We start from the raw sequence: 18,332 nt of genomic DNA on the forward strand, positions 1-18,332 counted from the left end.
CTATTTACCAATAGACTATGTACAGCTGCAGCGATCAGTTAGCTGCTCGGATAGCTGATGTTTGAAGTTGGTGAGGGAGATAAAAGTCTCCAACTTCAGCGATTTTTGCAGTTCGTTCCAGTCACAGGCAGCAGAGTACTGGAACGAAAGGCGGCCAAATGAGGTGTTGGCTTTAGGGATGATCAGTGAGATACACCTGCTGGAGCGTGTGCTACGGATGGGTGTTGCCATCGTGACCAGTGAACTGAGGTAAGGCGGAGCTTTACCTAGCATGGACTTGTAGATGACCTGGAGCCAGTGGGTCTGGCGACGAATATGTAGCGAGGGCCAGCCGACTAGAGCATACAAGTCGCAGTGGTGGGTGGTATAAGGTGCTTTGGTGACAAAACGGATGGCACTATGATAGACTGCATCCAGTTTGCTGAGTAGAGTGTTGGAAGCCATTTTGTAGATGACATCGCCGAAATCGAGGATCGGTAGGATAGTCAGTTTTACTAGGGTAAGCTTGGCGGCGTGAGTGAAGGAGGCTTTGTTGCGGAATAGAAAGCCGACTCTTGATTTGATTTTCGATTGGAGATGTTTGATGTGAGTCTGGAAGGAGAGTTTGCAGTCTAGCCAGACACCTAGGTACTTATAGATGTCCACATATTCAAGGTCGGAACCATCCAGGGTGGTGATGCTAGTCGGGCATGCGGGTGCAGGCAGCGATCGGTTGAAAAGCATGCATTTGGTTTTACTCGCGTTTAAAGAGCAGTTGGAGGCCACGGAAGGAGTGCTGTATGGCATTGAAGCTCGTTTGGAGGTTAGATAGCACAGTGTCCAATGACGGGCCGAAAGTATATAGAATGGTGTCGTCTGCGTAGAGGTGGATCAGGGAATCGCCCGCAGCAAGAGCAACATCATTGATATATACAGAGAAAAGAGTCGGCCCGAGAATTGAACCCTGTGGCACCCCCATAGAGACTGCCAGAGGACCGGACAGCATGCCCTCCGATTTGACACACTGAACTCTGTCTGCAAAGTAATTGGTGAACCAGGCAAGGCAGTCATCCGAGAAACCGAGGCTATTGAGTCTGCCGATAAGAATATGGTGATTGACAGAGTCGAAAGCCTTGGCGAGGTCGATGAAGACGGCTGCACAGTACTGTCTTTTATCGATGGCGGTTATGATATCGTTTAGTACCTTGAGCGTGGCTGAGGTGCACCCGTGACCGGCTCGGAAACCAGATTGCACAGCGGAGAAGGTACGGTGGGATTCGAGATGGTCAGTGACCTGTTTGTTGACTTGGCTTTCGAGGACCTTAGATAGGCAGGGCAGGATGGATATAGGTCTATAGCAGTTTGGGTCCAGGGTGTCTCCCCCTTTGAAGAGGGGGATGACTGCGGCAGCTTTCCAATCCTTGGGGATCTCAGACGATATGAAAGAGAGGTTGAACAGGCTGGTAATAGGGGTTGCGACAATGGCGGCAGATAGTTTCAGAAATAGAGGGTCCAGATTGTCAAGCCCAGCTGATTTGTACGGGTCTAGGTTTTGCAGCTCTTTCAGAACATCTGCTATCTGGATTTGGGTAAAGGAGAACCTGGAGAGGCTTGGGCGAGGAGCTGCGGGGGCGGAGCTGTTGGCCGAGGTTGGAGTAGCCAGGCGGAAGGCATGGCCAGCCGTTGAGAAGTGCTTATTGAAGCTTTCGATAATCGTGGATTTATCGGTGGAGACCGTGTTACCTAGCCTCAGTGCAGTGGGCAGCTGGGAGGAGGTACTCTTGTTCTCCATGGACTTCACAGTGTCCCAGAACTTTTTGGAGTTGGAGCTACAGGATGCAAACTTCTGCCTGAAGAAGCTGGCCTTAGCTTTCCTGACTGACTGCATGTATTGGTTCCTGACTTCCCTGAACAGTTGCATATCACGGGGGCTATTCGATGCTATTGCAGTCCGCCACAGGATGTTTTTGTGCTGGTCGAGGGCAGTCAGGTCTGGAGTGAACCAAGGGCTGTATCTGTTCTTGGTTCTGCATTTTTTGAACGGAGCATGCTTATCTAAAATGGTGAGGAAGTTACTTTTAAAGAATGACCAGGCATCCTCAACTGACGGGATGAGGTCAATGTCCTTCCAGGATACCCGGGCCAGGTCGATTAGAAAGGCCTGCTCACAGAAGTGTTTTAGGGAGCGTTTGACAGTGATGAGGGGTGGTCGTTTGACTGCGGCTCCGTAGCGGATACAGGCAATGAGGCAGTGATCGCTGAGATCCTGGTTGAAGACAGCGGAGGTGTATTTGGAGGGCCAGTTGGTCAGGATGACGTCTATGAGGGTGCCCTTGTTTACAGAGTTAGGGTTGTACCTGGTGGGTTCCTTGATGATTTGAGTGAGATTGAGGGCATCTAGCTTACATTGTAGGACTGCCGGGGTGTTAAGCATATCCCAGTTTAGGTCACCTAACAGAACAAACTCTGAAGCTAGATGGGGGCGATCAATTCACAAATGGTGTCCAGGGCACAGCTGGGAGCTGAGGGTGGCCGGTAGCAGGCGGCAACAGTGAGAGACTTATTTCTGGAGAGGGTAATTTTCAAAATTAGTAGTTCGAACTGTTTGGGTATGGACCTGGAAAGTATGACATTACTTTGCAGGCTATCTCTGCAGTAGACTGCAACTCCGCCCCTTTGGTAGTTCTATCTTGACGGAAGATGTTATAGTTGGGTATGGAAATCTCTGAATTTTTGGTGGCCTTCCTGAGCCAGGATTCAGACACGGCAAGGACATCAGGGTTAGCAGAGTGTGCTAAAGCAGTGAGTAAAACAAACTTAGGGAGGAGGCTTCTGATGTTGACATGCATAAAACCAAGGCTTTTTCGATCACAGAAGTCAACAAATGAGGGTACCTGGGGACATGCAGGGCCTGGGTTTACCTCCACATCACCCGCAGAATAGAGAAGGAGTAGTATGAGGGTGCGGCTATAGGCTATCAAAACTGGTCGCCTAGAGCGTTGGGGGCAGAGGATAAGAGGAGCAGGTTTCTGGGCATGGTAGAATATATTCAGGGCATAATGCACAGACAGGGGTATGGTGGGGTGCGGGTACAGCGGAGGTAAGCCCAGGCACTGGGTGATGATGAGACAGGTTGTATCTCTGGACATGCTGGTTGTAATGGGTGAGGTCACCGCATGTGTGGGAGGTGGGACAAAGGAGGTAACAGGGGCATGCAGAGTGGATCTAGGGGCTCCATTGTGAACTAAAACAATGATAACTAACCTGAACAACAGTATACAAGGCATATTGACATCTGAGAGAGACATACAGCGAGGCATACAGTAATCACAGGTGTTGAATTTGGAAAGCTAGCTAAAAACAGTAGGCGAGGCTAATCCGCTAGCACAACAAACAGCAGGTAAAATGGCGTTGACTAGGCAACGGGGCCGACAGGTAAGACAAACAAGCAGAAAGGAGTACCGTGATTAATGGACAGTCCAGCGTGCGTCAGCTATGTAGCCAAGAGATCAGTGTCCAGGGGGCAGCGGTGGATGGGCAGGGGGGCTGGCGAGTGTTATCCAGGTTTTTTTTTTTTTTAAACTAACAATGACTAACTAGCTTGTAGCTAGTTAGCTGGTTAGCGTCTGGAGGTTCTTGAGTGTGTCATAAAAATAAAAATAAGAGTAAAAGTAATAGCGATTCCGTATCACATTGGGTGAGGCAGGTTTCCGGAAGGTATAAACAAATTAAAAATCAAAAAGAGATAGAAAGTAAAAAAAAAAAATTTTTATTTTTTATTTCACCTTTATTTAACCAGGTAGGCTAGTTGAGAACACCTTTATTTAACCAGGTAGGCTAGTTGAGAACACCTTTATTTAACCAGGTAGGCTAGTTGAGAACACCTTTATTTAACCAGGTAGGCTAGTTGAGAACACCTTTATTTAACCAGGTAGGCTAGTTGAGAACACCTTTATTTAACCAGGTAGGCTAGTTGAGAACAAGTTCTCATTTGCAACTGCAACCTGGCCAAGATAAAGCATAGCAGTGTGAACAGACAACACAGAGTTACACATGGAGTAAGCAATTAACAAGTCAATAACACAGTAGAAATAAAATGGGCAGTCTATATACAATGTGTGCAAAAGGCATGAGGAGGTAGGCGAATAATACAATTTTGCAGATTAACACTGGGGTGATAAAAGATCAGATGGTCATGTACAGGTAGAGATATTGGTGTGCAAAAGAGCAGAAAAGTAAATAAATAAATAAATAAAATAAAAAAAAACAGTATAAAAACAGTATGGGGATGAGGTAGGTGAAAATGGGTGGGCTATTTACCAATAGACTATGTACAGCTGCAGCGATCGGTTAGCTGCTCGGATAGCTGATGTTTGAAGTTGGTGAGGGAGATAAAAGTCTCCAACTTCAGCGATTTTTGCAGTTCATTCCAGTCACAGGCAGCAGAGTACTGGAACGAAAGGCGGCCAAATGAGGTGTTGACTTTAGGGATGATCAGTGAGATACACCTGCTGGAGCGTGTGCTAAGGATGGGTGTTGCCATCGTGACCAGTGAACTGAGATAAGGCGGAGCTTTACCTAGCATGGACTTGTAGATGACCTGGAGCCAGTGGGTCTGGCGACGAATATGTAGCGAGGGCCAGCCGACTAGAGCATACAAGTCGCAGTGGTGGGTGGTATAAGGTGCTTTGGTGACAAAACGGATGGCACTATGATAGACTGCATCCAGTTTGCTGAGTAGAGTGTTGGAAGCCATTTTGTAGATGACATCGCCGAAATCGAGGATCGGTAGGATAGTCAGTTTTACTAGGGTAAGCTTGGCGGCGTGAGTGAAGGAGGCTTTGTTGCGGAATAGAAAGCCGACTCTTGATTTGATTTTCGATTGGAGATGTTTGATGTGAGTCTGGAAGGAGAGTTTGCAGTCTAGCCAGACACCTAGGTACTTATAGATGTCCACATATTCAAGGTCGGAACCATCCAGGGTGGTGATGCTAGTCGGGCATGCGGGTGCAGGCAGCGATCGGTTGAAAAGCATGCATTTGGTTTTACTCGCGTTTAAAGAGCAGTTGGAGGCCACGGAAGGAGTGCTGTATGGCATTGAAGCTCGTTTGGAGGTTAGATAGCACAGTGTCCAATGACGGGCCGAAAGTATATAGAATGGTGTCGTCTGCGTAGAGGTGGATCAGGGAATCGCCCGCAGCAAGAGCAACATCATTGATATATACAGAGAAAAGAGTCGGCCCGAGAATTGAACCCTGTGGCACCCCCATAGAGACTGCCAGAGGACCGGACAGCATGCCCTCCGATTTGACACACTGAACTCTGTCTGCAAAGTAATTGGTGAACCAGGCAAGGCAGTCATCCGAGAAACCGAGGCTACTGAGTCTGCCGATAAGAATATGGTGATTGACAGAGTCGAAAGCCTTGGCGAGGTCGATGAAGATGGGGTCAGAGAGTGATTGGGACGCGGTGGTACAGACGGTTAGCAGGCCTGTGCTAACAAGCTAACAGTTCGTAGGCCCGAGCTAGACAAGGTAGCAGTTAGCGGACCGGAGCTTGACAAGCTAGCCGTTAGCAGGCCGAATTAGCAAGCAGGGAGATAGCGAGGGCTAGAGAGTTAACCTTTGGGGGACGTCGCGATGGGGTGAGTCTGTTTATTTATTCCTCTTCATGCGGTGAGCTGGAGATACAGTGATTCAGAAAGCTCGCGGGCCTTGGCCAGCAGATGGATCTTTGGCGATGTCGCAGCGGAAGAGCCTGTTGAAACCCCCTCGGACGATTATGTCGGCGGACCAGTCGTGATGGATCGGCGGGGCTCCGTGTCGGCAGTAGAGGGTCAGTAGAGGGTCCAGGCCAATTGGCAAATTAGGTATTTTTGGACCTCTTCGGGTAGTCGGGAGATGGGCTTAGCTCGAGGCTAGCTCCAGGCTAACTGGTGCTTGCTCTGGGACAGAGACGTTAGCCAGGAGTAGCCACTCAGATTGCAGCTAGCTATTTACGATGATCCGGTATAAAGCTTCAGAGCTTGCGGTAGGAATCCGGAGATGTGGTAGAGAAAAAGCAGTCTGATATGCTTTGGGTAGATGTCGCGCTGGTGTCCTAGTTAGCGTTGAAGACCGCTAGCAGTGGCTAGCTAGTAGCTAGTTAGCGGCTAGCTTCTGATGAGGGTTCCGATTCTAAAGTATAGAAAAAGCAGATCCGTACCACATTGGGTGATGCGGGTTGCAGGAGAGTATATTCAGCCTGTGGTTGGGAAGTGAGATTAAAATATGTACGAAATATGTACAGAAAAACTATATTTACACTATACAGGACGGGACAAGACAAAACACACGTCCGACTGCTACGCCATCCTGATCTCTCTTTGACAAACATATCAAGACTGTTTCAAGGACAGCTTTTTCCCATCTACGTAACGCAAAAATCAGAAACTTTCTGTCCAAAAATGATGCAGAAAAATGTATCCATGCTTTTGTTACTTCTAGGTTAGACTACTGCAATGCTCTACTTTCTGGCTACCGGATATAGCACTAAATAAACTTCAGTTAGTGATAAATACGGCTGCTAGAATCCTGATTAGAAACAAAAAATGTGATCATATTACTCCAGTGCTAGCCTCCCTACACTGGCTTCCTGTTAAGGCAAGGGCTGATTACAATATTTTACTGCTAACCTACAAAGCATTACTCGGGCTTGCTCCTACCTATCTTTCCGATTTGGTCCTGCCGTACATACCTACACGTACGCTACGGTCACAAGACGCAGGCCTCTTAATTGTCCCTAGAATTTCTACGCAAACAGCTGGAGGCAAGGCTTTCTCCTATAGAGCTCCATTTTTATGGAATGGTCTGCCTACCCATATGAGAAACGCAGACGACTCGGTCTCAACCTTTAAGTCTTTACTGAAGACTCATCTCTTCAGTGGGTCATATGATTGAGTGTAGTCTGGCCCAGGAGTGTGAAGGTGAACGGAAAGGCTCTGGAGCAACGAACCGCCCTTGCTGTCTCTGCCTGGCCAGTTTCTCTCTCTCCACTGGGATTCTCTGCCTCTAACCCTGTTACAGGGGCTGAGTCACTGGCTTACTGGTGCTCTTTCATGCCGTCCCTAGGAGGGGTGCGTCACTTGAATGGGTTGAGTCACTGACGTGATCTTCCTGTCTGGGTTGGTGCTCCCCCTTGGGTTGTGCCGTGGCGGAGATCTTTGTGGGCTATACTCGGCCTTGTCTCAGGATGGTAAGTTGGTGGTTGAAGATATCCCTCTAGTGGTGTGGGGGATGTGCTTTGGCAAAGTGGGTGGGGTTATATCCTTCCTGTTTGGCCCTGTCCGGGGGTATCATCGGATGGGGCCACAGCGTCTCCTGACCCCTCCTGTCTCAGCCTCCAGTATTTATGCTGCAGTAGTTTATGTGTCGGGGGGCTAGTGTCAGTCTGTTATATCTGGAGTATTTCTCCTGTCTTATCCGGTGTCCTGTGTGAATTTAAGTATGCTCTCTCTTATTCTCTCTTTCTTTCTCTCACTAGGACCATGCCTCAGGACTACCTGGCATGATGACTCCTTGCTGTCCCCAGTCCACCTGGCCGTGCTGCTGATCCAGTTTCAACTGTTCTGCCTGCGGCTATGGAACCCTGACCTGTTCACCGGACGTGCTACCTGTCCTAGACCTGCTGTTTTCAACTCTCTAGAGACAGCAGGAGCGGTAGAGATACTCTTAATGATCGGCTATGAAAAGCCAACTGACATTTACTCCTGAGGTGCTGACTTGCTGCACCCTCGACAACTACTGTGATTATTACTATTTGATCATGCTGGTCATTTATGAACATTTGAACATCTTGGCCATGTTCTGTTATAATCTCCACCCGGCACAGCCAGAAGAGGACTGGCCACCCCCCTCCTCTCTAGGTTTCTTCCTAGGTTTTGGCCTTCATAGGGAGTTTTTCCTAGCCACTGTGCTTCTACACCTGCATTGCTTGCGGTTTGGGGTTTTAGGCTGGATTTCTGTACAGCACTTTGAGATATCAGCTGATGTAAGAAGGGCTATATAAATACATTTAATTTCGATTTGATTTAGTCCCAGGGTCCTTAGATTAGTGATGAGCTGTGAGGGCACTATGGTGTTGAACGCTGAGCTGTAGCCAATGAACAGCATTCTCACATAGGTGTTCCTTTTGTCCAGGTGGGAAAGGGCAGTGTGGAGTGCAATATAGATTGCATCATCTGTCGATCTGTTGGTGTGGTATGCAAATTGGAGTGGGTCTAGGGTTTCTGGGATAATGGTGTTGATGTGAGCCATGACCAGCCTTTCAAAGCATTTTATGGCTACAGACGTGAGAGTTACGTGTCAGTAGTCATTTAGGCAGGTTACCTTAGTGTTCTTGGGCACAGGGAGTACGGTGGTCTGCTTGAAACATGTTGGTATTACAGACTCAGACAGGGAGAGGTTGAAAATGTCAGTGAAGATACCAGCAAGTTGGTCAGTGCATGCTCGGAGTACACGTCCTGGTAATCCGTCTGGCCCAGGGGCCTTGTGAAAGTTGACCTGTTTAAAAGTCTTACTCACATTGGCTGCGGAGATCGTGATCATACAGTCTTCCGGAACAGCTGATGCTCTCATGCACGTTTCAGTGTTAGTTGCCTCAAAGCGAGCATAGAAGTTATTTTGCTTGTCTGGTGGCTCATGTCACTGGGAAGCTCTCGGCTCTGCTTCCCTTTGTAGTCTGTAATAGTTTGCAAGCCCTGCCACATAAGATGAGCATCAGAGCCGGTGTAGTAGGATTCAATCTTAGTCCTGTATTGACGTTTTGCCTGTTTGATGGTTCGTCGGGAAGGCATCGTGGGATTTCTTAGAAGCGTCCGGGTTAGAGTCCCGCTCCTTGAAAGCGGCAGCTCTACCCTTTAGCTCAGTGCGAATGTTGCCTGTAATCCATGGCTTCTGGTTGGGGTATGTACTGTGACGGCCCTGAATTTTTCTGAACCGTCTCAGTGCAGCTCCTTCCAATAGGGCGCTTTCCCTTTAATTCCCAATTAAATAGCCAGCATCAGCTGCGTGAAAGTGGGGTTGTGATGGAGACGTGCATGAGGATGTGTTCAACCCTCAGTTCCGAAGCTTCTCTATTCGGTTTGTTTTGTTGCAGTTAAACGTGTGTTTTGTAGCCTAAGAGAGTTTACCCAGGATCGGATCCACTCTTTGCGTCCCGGGACTACACCTCTCCGTTCTTCGTGGCCTTTCTCCGCTGGAGATCTATTGGTGGATTGGATTGTCTGACTAACACCTTTTTGTATACGGTATTTCATTTGTTTGGATGTGATGTATACTGTGATTTAGGTAGTTAGTTGTAGTTGAGGACTTAATTAATTAAGAGTTGATACGCTTTAAAGTTCTGTGGTAAAATAATTGTTATATTGATTGTATGTTTAATACTGGGTTTACGCTACACGGAATGAACGGACAAACATTGCGTGACAAAAGTCACTTGAGTTCACTGAACTCCTTTACCAGGCTGGACTCTTTTTAGGCCCGAGGTACAGGACATTTCTGGAGGAACCAGAACTCATTGTGTTATATTATATGTGTGCGTAATCCTTGATGTTGTTAATACAACCCACGCAAAATAATATAGTTGTTTTGGAAGTTCTTTCCAATGTTTTAAGGGTTTATGAAAAGTTTATTTCCATCCTGACTTTTACATAAGTCCTTTGTATTGGTGTAGACTTGACGGACCAGATGGGACTCATTCCCACCCAAACTAAAAGGAGAAACCAATGTTTTCTCTGGTAGGAACAACCTACCTGGCACCCCGATAAATAATAACCTCAAGTCAAAACCGTTACAGTACGTACAGTCACTGTGGGAATGACGACCTCGATGCACTTATTGATAAAGCCAGTGACTAATGTGGTGTACTCCTCAGTGCCATGGGAAGAATAGTATAAAGCTAAGGCAGGCCTTAAGGCTTAAACAGGTGCGTGTGGAGGAAGTAGCGGAAATTGTACCGTTTATTGATTGTAGAAGAGTTCCATTCCAAAGTAACCAGGAAGGAAAAGCACAGAAACATACCAGACAATGATAAAAGGTCCCAGGGCGTCACATGTTATCTTAACCTGTCTTGTACAAACACCATAAACATAAATGCAGCCTCTTTATGGTGAAAAGAGGGCATCATAGAAGCAGTGGCTGAGAGAGCAGCACAGATCCCCCCCGCAACGGAAATGAAAAGCAAATGTTGCTTCCCAAGCAACCAACCACCCACCCAACCAATCAATAAACACAACCCCAATCAGTAATCAATCAGCTAACTATGAGGTGAAGTCATGTGTGAAGATGCAGCCATCTTTACCATGAATAATGAGTTTAGCATTGATCTGTTTATGATGAAGATGATGATGTTTATGATGAAGATGATGATGTTTATGATGAAGATGATAATGTTTATGATGAAGATGATAATGTTTATGATGAAGATTATGATGTTTATGATGAAGATTATGATGTTTATGATGAAGATGATGATGTTTATGATGAAGATGAGGATGTTTATGATGAAGTTTATAATGTTTATGATGAAGATTATGATAAAGATTATGTTTATGATGAAGATGAGGATGTTTATGATGAAGATTATAATGTTTATGATGAAGATGATGATGAAGATGAAGATGAGGATGTTTATGATGAAGATGAGGATGTTTATGATGAAGATTATGATGAAGATTATGATGATGAAGATGATGTTTATGATGAAGATGTAGCAAAAAAAACTCATTAAGTGAATGTTTTAACTTGTAACTTTCACAGTGATCTTTTCCAAAGCTAACGAGAATAACATGTACTGTATGAACGATGTGGTGTATGAGAAATCTACTCATTATCAAGCTCTAACAAGCTGCATCATATGGTGTATTATGAGGTTGCGCTCTAAACAATGTGCTATGCAGCTAAAAATCTGGTACAATGTGTTTTGTACATGAACCCTGTCAAATAAACAAATAACAACACACGGACTGAGGCAAGAAAGGTAGAGCGGGGGGGAGGGGCCAGGAAAGGTAGAGCGGGGGGAGGGGCCAGGAAAGGTAGAGCGGGGGGGAGGGGCCAGGAAAGGTAGAGCGGGGGAGGGGCCAGGAAAGGTAGAGCGGGGGGGGAGGGGCCAGGAAAGGTAGAGCGGGGGGAGGGGCCATTAAAGGTAGAGCGGGGGGAGGGGCCAGGAAAGGTAGAGCGGGGGAGGGGCCAGGAAAGGTAGAGCGGGGGGAGGGGCCAGGAAAGGGGTAGAGCGGGGGAGGGGCCAGGAAAGGTAGAGCGAGGGGAGGGGGGAGGGGCCAGGGGAAAGGTAGAGCGGGGGGAGGGGCCAGGAAAGGTAGAGCGGGGGGGAGGGGCCAGGAAAGGTAGAGCGGGGGGAGGGGCCAGGAAAGGTAGAGCGGGGGGAGGGGCCAGGAAAGGTAGAGCAGGAAAGGTAGGGGGAGGGGCCAGGAAAGGTAGAGCGGGGGAGGGGCCAGGAAAAAGGAGGGGCAGGAAAGGTAGGGGGGAGGGGCCAGGAACGGTAGAGCGGGGGGGAGGGGCCAGGAAAGAGGAAGCCTAAAGTCTATTCAAGCACTAGAGCCTTTCCCGTCTGTCACTAAAATACTGTTATGATTGTCTGTGCTGTTCTCTGACTCTATGGATGAGGATTTGTGTTCCCCTATCAAACTAAGCTGTCAGCCAGGTCATCCAGGGTTAATCCAGGAGGTTAGTCCCACACGGCACCCTATTCCCTATGCAGTGCACTACTTTTGACCAGAACTCTATGGGCCCCGGTCAAAAATAGTGCACTTAATAGGGAATAGGGTGTCCCAAATAGCCATCTGGGACACAGTCCGGACATTATTCTGTCCCCAAATGACAGATATAGACATAGAAACTGCAGATAGATATGCACGCACGCACGCACGCACGCACGCACGCACGCACGCACGCACACACACACACACACACACACACACACACACACACACACACCTGGGGAGAAGGGGAGAAAGAAAAGTCAATAACCAAACATCTAATATTTTATGAGCTCTGACAGAGCAGCCCACTGTCAACACAACCACAGTGACTTTATAAACACTGACAGAGCAGCCTACTGTCAACACAACCACAGTGACTTTATAAACGCTGACAGAGCAGCCTACTGTCAACACAACCACAGTGACTTTATAAACACTGACAGAGCAGCCTACTGTCAACACAACCACAGTGACTTTATAAACGCTGACAGAGCAGCCCACTGTCAACACAACCACAGTGACTTTATAAACGCTGACAGAGCAGCCTACTGTCAACACAACCACAGTGACTTTATAAGATGCTGACAGAACAGCCTACTGTCAACACAACCACAGTGACTTTATAAACACTGACAGAGCAGCCTACTGTCAACACAACCACAGTGACTTTATAAACACTGACAGAGCAGCCTACTGTCAACACAACCACAGTGACTTTATAAACACTGACAGAGCAGCCTACTGTCAACACAACCACAGTGACTTTATAAACACTGACAGAGCAGCCTACTGTCAACACAACCACAGTTAACACAACCACAGTGACTTTATAAACACTGACAGAGCAGCCTACTGTCAACACAACCACAGTGACTTTATAAACACTGACAGAACAGCCTACTGTCAACACAACCACAGTGACTTTATAAACGCTGACAGAGCAGCCTACTGTCAACACAACCACAGTGACTAATAAGACACATTATATTCCCCAGTATAATGTAACATCTGAAAAGCTTAAGCACGTGTTATTTTATTCCATCCAGTCAGATCATTGTCTTCAACATGAGCTCAGAGACTAGGGAGGGGGACTGCACGTGTGTATGTCTGCATGTATTAGACCAGGCAGATGTTGCAGGTCCTGCTGGGTAGTCTTCAGGGTCGCTAGGGAACAGAGAGCATGTGCTTATTACTGAGAAGTGCTGGGACTCACACCTAGGATGGTAATTACACACACACACACACACACACACACACACACACACACACACATACACACACACACACACACACCAGCACCTACAAGGGCTGTCCTCTCCTCACAACTCACACCGTGAACAGGAAACAGAGCAGAATTTATGTAAAGGAAATCTGACATAGGAAAGACGAGCACCAACTCTAAACCCATATATCACAGCACTAATGGGCAACATCGCCTGAATAAGAGATATAAACAGGCCGCCATTTCAGTTATGTAGTCTGCACTGTACAGTAAGGCTGCTTCCGATTGGTAGACGGAGGAAGGGTTCCCTAACCCCTCCCCTCACATCCTAAAACCATTGTGATGTCATCCAGATTAACCCTGTAAATCCACATTGTGGAATCATCTCTCCATCGATCTCTATCCTCTATCCTTCTTCACTCCTTCCTCCACTCTTCCTCCTTCCGCTCTTCCTCCTCCCTCTTCCTCTCTTTCCTCCTCTCTCTCTTTCTTCTTATCCAACAGCATGAAAGTACAGTAGTCTATTCTGTCTATTTCACACAAATGAATATCGTCTGAGTTGATAATCTCATCAACGTGACCTACCAAACCCCCTACAGTATTTCCTCCACAGGCAAACACAGTCTCCATTCAACATCCACAAACACAGTCTCCATTCAACATCCACAGTCTCCATTCAACATCCACAAACACAGTCTCCATTCAACATCCACAAACACAGTCTCCATTCAACATACACAAACACAGTCTCCATTCAACATCCACAAACACAGTCTCCATTCAACATCCACAAACACAGTCTCCATTCAACACCCACAAACACAGTCTCCATTCCACAAACACAGTCTCCATTTCAAACACATCCATTCAAACACAGTCTCCATTCAACATCCACAAACACAGTCTCCATTTCCACAAACACACATTCAACATCCAAACACAGTCTCCATTCAGTCTCCATTCAACATCCACAAACACAGTCTCCATTCAACATCCACAAACACAGTCTCCATTCAACATCCACAAACACAGTCTCCATTCAACATCCACAAACACAGTCTCCATTCAACATCCACAAACACAGTCTCCATTTCAACATCCATTCAAAACACAGTCTCCATTCAACATCCACAAACACAGTCTCCATTCAACATCCACAAACACAGTCTCCATTCAACATTCACAAACACAGTCTCCATTCAACATCCACAAACAGTCTCCATTCAACAAACACAGTCTCCATTCAACATCCACAAACACAGTCTCCATTCAACATCCACAAACACAGTCTCCATTCAACATCCACAAACACAGTCTCCATTCAACATCCACAAACACAGTCTCCATTCAACATCCACAAACACAGTCTCCATTCAACATCCACAAACACAGTCTCCATTCAACATCCACAAACACAGTCTCCATTCAACATCCACAAACACAGTCTCCATTCAACATCCACAAACACAGTCTCCATTCAACATCCACAAACACAGTCTCCATTCAACATCCACAAACACAGTCTCCATTCAACATCCACAAACACAGTCTCCATTCAACAAACACAGTCTCCATTCAACATCCACAAACACAGTCTCCATTCAACATCCACAAACACAGTCTCCATTCAACATCAACATCCATTCAACATCCACAAACACAGTCTCCATTCAACATCCACAAATCCAAACACAGTCTCCATTCAACATCCACAAACACAGTCTCCATTCAACATCCACAAACACAGTCTCCATTCAACATCCACAAACACAGTCTCCATTCAACATCCACAAACACAGTCTCCATTCAACATCCACAAACACAGTCTCCATTCAACATCCACAAACACATTCCATTCCATTCCAACATCAACACAAACACAGTCTCCATTCAACACAAACACAGTCTCCATTCAACATCCCAGTCTCCATTCAACATCCACAAACACAGTCTCCATTCAACATCCACAAACACAGTCTCCATTCAACATCAAACACAGTCTCCATTCAACATCCACAAACACAGTCTCCATTCAACATCCACAAACACAGTCTCATTCAACATCCACAAACACAGTCTCCATTCAACATCCACAAAACATTCAACATCCACAAACACAGTCTCATTCAACATCCACAAAACAGTCTCCATTCAACATCCACAAACACAGTCTCCATTCAACATCCACAGTCTCCATTCAACATCCACAAACACAGTCTCCATTCAACATCCACAGTCTCCATTCAACATCCACAGTCTCCATTCAACATCCACAGTCTCCATTCAACATCCACAAACACAGTCTCCATTCAACATCCACAAACACAGTCTCCATTCAACATCCACAAACACAGTCTCCATTCAACATCCACAAACACAGTCTCCATTCAACATCCACAAACACAGTCTCCATTCAACATCCACAAACACAGTCTCCATTCAACATCCACAAACACAGTCTCCATTCAACATCCACAAACACAGTCTCCATTCAACATCCACACAATTCAACAGTCTCCATTCAACATCCACAAACACAGTCTCCATTCAACATCCACAGTCTCCATTCAACATCTCACAGTCTCCATTCAACATTCAACATCCACAAACAGCAGTGATCATACAAATTGTTATCTTGCTGCCCTTCTCTCTTTGATTGGGCTGAGCTCACCCTGCAGTGGAAGCCCACCCACCCACCCACCCACCCACCCACCCACCCACACACCACACACACACACACACACACACACACACACACACACCCACCCACATCTCTAAATCAGAGGAGGTTTCTGTGGGTTACCTTTTGGAGCAGCAGAGCACCAGAGTATTTTGTTGAAAGAGCAATGATTTGTTTTCCATAAGAGACGGCCCATTGCTGTACCCTGAAAAACAGAAAGGAAATACAGGAAATGAGTGTAAGCTTTGTAAAAACCCAAATACAATTCAAGTACAATTGGCCCAATAGAAGAGCTCAGTTTACTGTCAATTTATTCTAGTAGTCCATGGCAACAGCACCTGCCTGGTTCTTCAGAATTCATTTATTCAAAACACAACTAGTTTCCTCTCTAGGAACCTCTAGGTTCCTTTCTAGGTTCCTGCATTTTAGGGACTGTTTCCTAGCCTCTGCTTGGCTTGCTCTTTGGGGTTTTCGGCTGGGGATCTGTAAAGAAACTGCTGATGAAACAAAAGAGCTTAACAGAAGACATTTGATTGATGAATTGAGCTTCTCTCTGATTCATGGCATTGGGTCATAGACATTTCCTAATGAGCTCACAATACAGCATGTGTTATATTAGCTACTTAACTGTACTGGAGCAAAAACTGTTTTGTTCTGGTATAATTACAACAGATGGTTCTTGGAAATGAATTTATTTTCATTAGAGTGGTGGGGGCCACAAGGTACTTTATGAATCTATATATATGTGTGTGTGTGTGTGTGTGTGTGTGTGTGTGTGTGACTAAACCACCAGCGAGGACTGGGGGTTAGAGAGGTGAGCTGGGGAACAGATGGGGTTAGAGAGGTGAGCTGGGGAACAGATGGGGTTAGAGAGGTGAGCTGGGGGAACAGATGGGGTTAGAGAGGTGAGCTGGGGAACAGATGGGAGTTAGAGAGGTGAGCTGGGGAACAGATGGGGGGGGTTAGCTGGGGAACAGATGGGGGTTAGAGAGGTGAGCTGGGGAACAGATGGGGTTAGAGAGGTGAGCTGGGGAACAGATGGGAGTTAGAGAGCTGAGCTGGGGGACAGATGTGGGTTAGAGAGGTGAGCTGGGGAACAGATGGGGGTTAGAGAGGTGAGCTGGGGACAGATGGGGTTAGAGAGGTGAGCTGGGGGAACAGATGGAGTTAGAGAGGTGAGCTGGGGAACAGATGGGGGTTAGAGAGGTGAGCTGGGGAACAGATGGGGGTTAGAGAGGTGAGCTGGGGAACAGATGGGGGTTAGAGAGGTGAGCTGGGGAACAGATGGGGGTTAGAGAGGTGAGCTGGGGAAAATATGGCTCAACACAGCCAGAGGAGCAGAGGAAGCAGCTAGCATACAAGAAGTTATTATAATAACCTACAATATAGTGGGCTACAGTGTCACTATCTATATCTTTGGTAAGAGCATCCAGGAAGCCCCACCGGAGGGCAATTATGCTACATGCTAACACCGGAGCGCTACTATGCTGCATGCTACAGAGCTAATATGCTATGCTAATGCTGGAGAGTTAATATGGTACATGCTAACAATGAAAAGCTACTATGCTAAAAGTCTATGATGCTAACGCTAACGCTATAGAGCTAATAATGCTAAATGCTTACACTGGGAAGCTAAGCGTATATGCACTGTCATTCAGCCTTTGCTTTAAATCCATACAGGCCAGGCCTCCGAGAACCCAATCCTTCCTGACCGCCTGTACAGTGGAGGACAGATAAATGGACATTCACAGCTGATGCTCAAGCACTTAGTGCAGACACTGAGCCCTGTTTCAAGTCCTGGACAAACAGTTAGCTTAGCTAGTAGCTACACATTGTAAATTAAATGAGTGAAGGGTGAGTGAAATGAGTCAGTATGTAAACCTACAACCGTGGTATTTTTAGCGATGATGATATTGATGACAGGTTGAAGAGACCATAATATGGTGCCAAAGAGAGTATTTTTATAAAATGTTGATGACAGGGTTGGATGTTGTTTGTTGTATTGTTGTTATGGAGACTCAGGGTGTCACAAACACCCCCTCATTCTCTGGGCATCAATTTTTAAATATATTTTATTTTACCTTTATTTAACTAGGCAAGTCAGTAAGAACAATTTCTTAATTGCACTGATGGTCTACCGGGGAACAGTGAGTTAACTGCCTTTTTCAGGGGCAGAACGACAGATTTTTACCTTGTCAACAACTAGGGGAGGGGAGGGGAGAGGGGAGAGTAGTGACTAGGGGAGGGGAGAGTAGTGACTAGGGGAGGAGACTAGGGGGAGAGTAGTGACTAGGGGAGGGAGAGTAGTGACTAGGGGAGGGAGAGTAGTGACTAGGGGAGGGAGAGAGTAGTGACTAGGGGGGAGGAGAGAGTAGTGACTAGGGGAGGGGAGGGGGAGTGACTAGGGGAGGGGGAGAGAGTAGTGACTAGGGGGAGGGGAGAGAGTAGTGACTAGGGGAGGGGAGGAGAGAGTAGTGACTAGGGGAGGGGAGGAGGGAGAGTAGTGACTAGGGGAGGGAGGGGACTAGGGGAGGGGGAGTAGTGACTAGGGGAGGGAGAGTAGTGACTAGGGGGGGGAGAGTAGTGACTAGGGGAGGGGAGGGAGAGTAGTGACTAGTGACTAGGGAGGGGAGAGTAGTGACTAGGGGAGGGAGGGGGAGAGTAGTGACTAGGGGAGGGGAGGGAGAGTAGTGAGG

General features: G+C 46.8%; 1 protein-coding gene across 1 annotated transcript in view; it reads right to left on the reverse strand.

Annotated features, from left to right (window-relative positions):
* LOC115127671 (voltage-dependent calcium channel subunit alpha-2/delta-4-like) overlaps window positions 1-15,835 on the reverse strand; it is a gene marked incomplete at its 3' end in the record, with an annotated part of 43,089 nt that extends 27,254 nt beyond the window's left edge. Inside the window, exon 1 of the mRNA XM_065016118.1 lies at window positions 15,760-15,835. The remainder of the gene's footprint in view (window positions 1-15,759) is intronic.
* Window positions 15,836-18,332: the final 2,497 nt, after the last annotated feature.

The sequence above is a fragment of the Oncorhynchus nerka genome, unplaced genomic scaffold (assembly GCF_034236695.1).
Source record: "Oncorhynchus nerka isolate Pitt River unplaced genomic scaffold, Oner_Uvic_2.0 unplaced_scaffold_1140, whole genome shotgun sequence".
NCBI lineage: Eukaryota > Metazoa > Chordata > Actinopteri > Salmoniformes > Salmonidae > Oncorhynchus > Oncorhynchus nerka.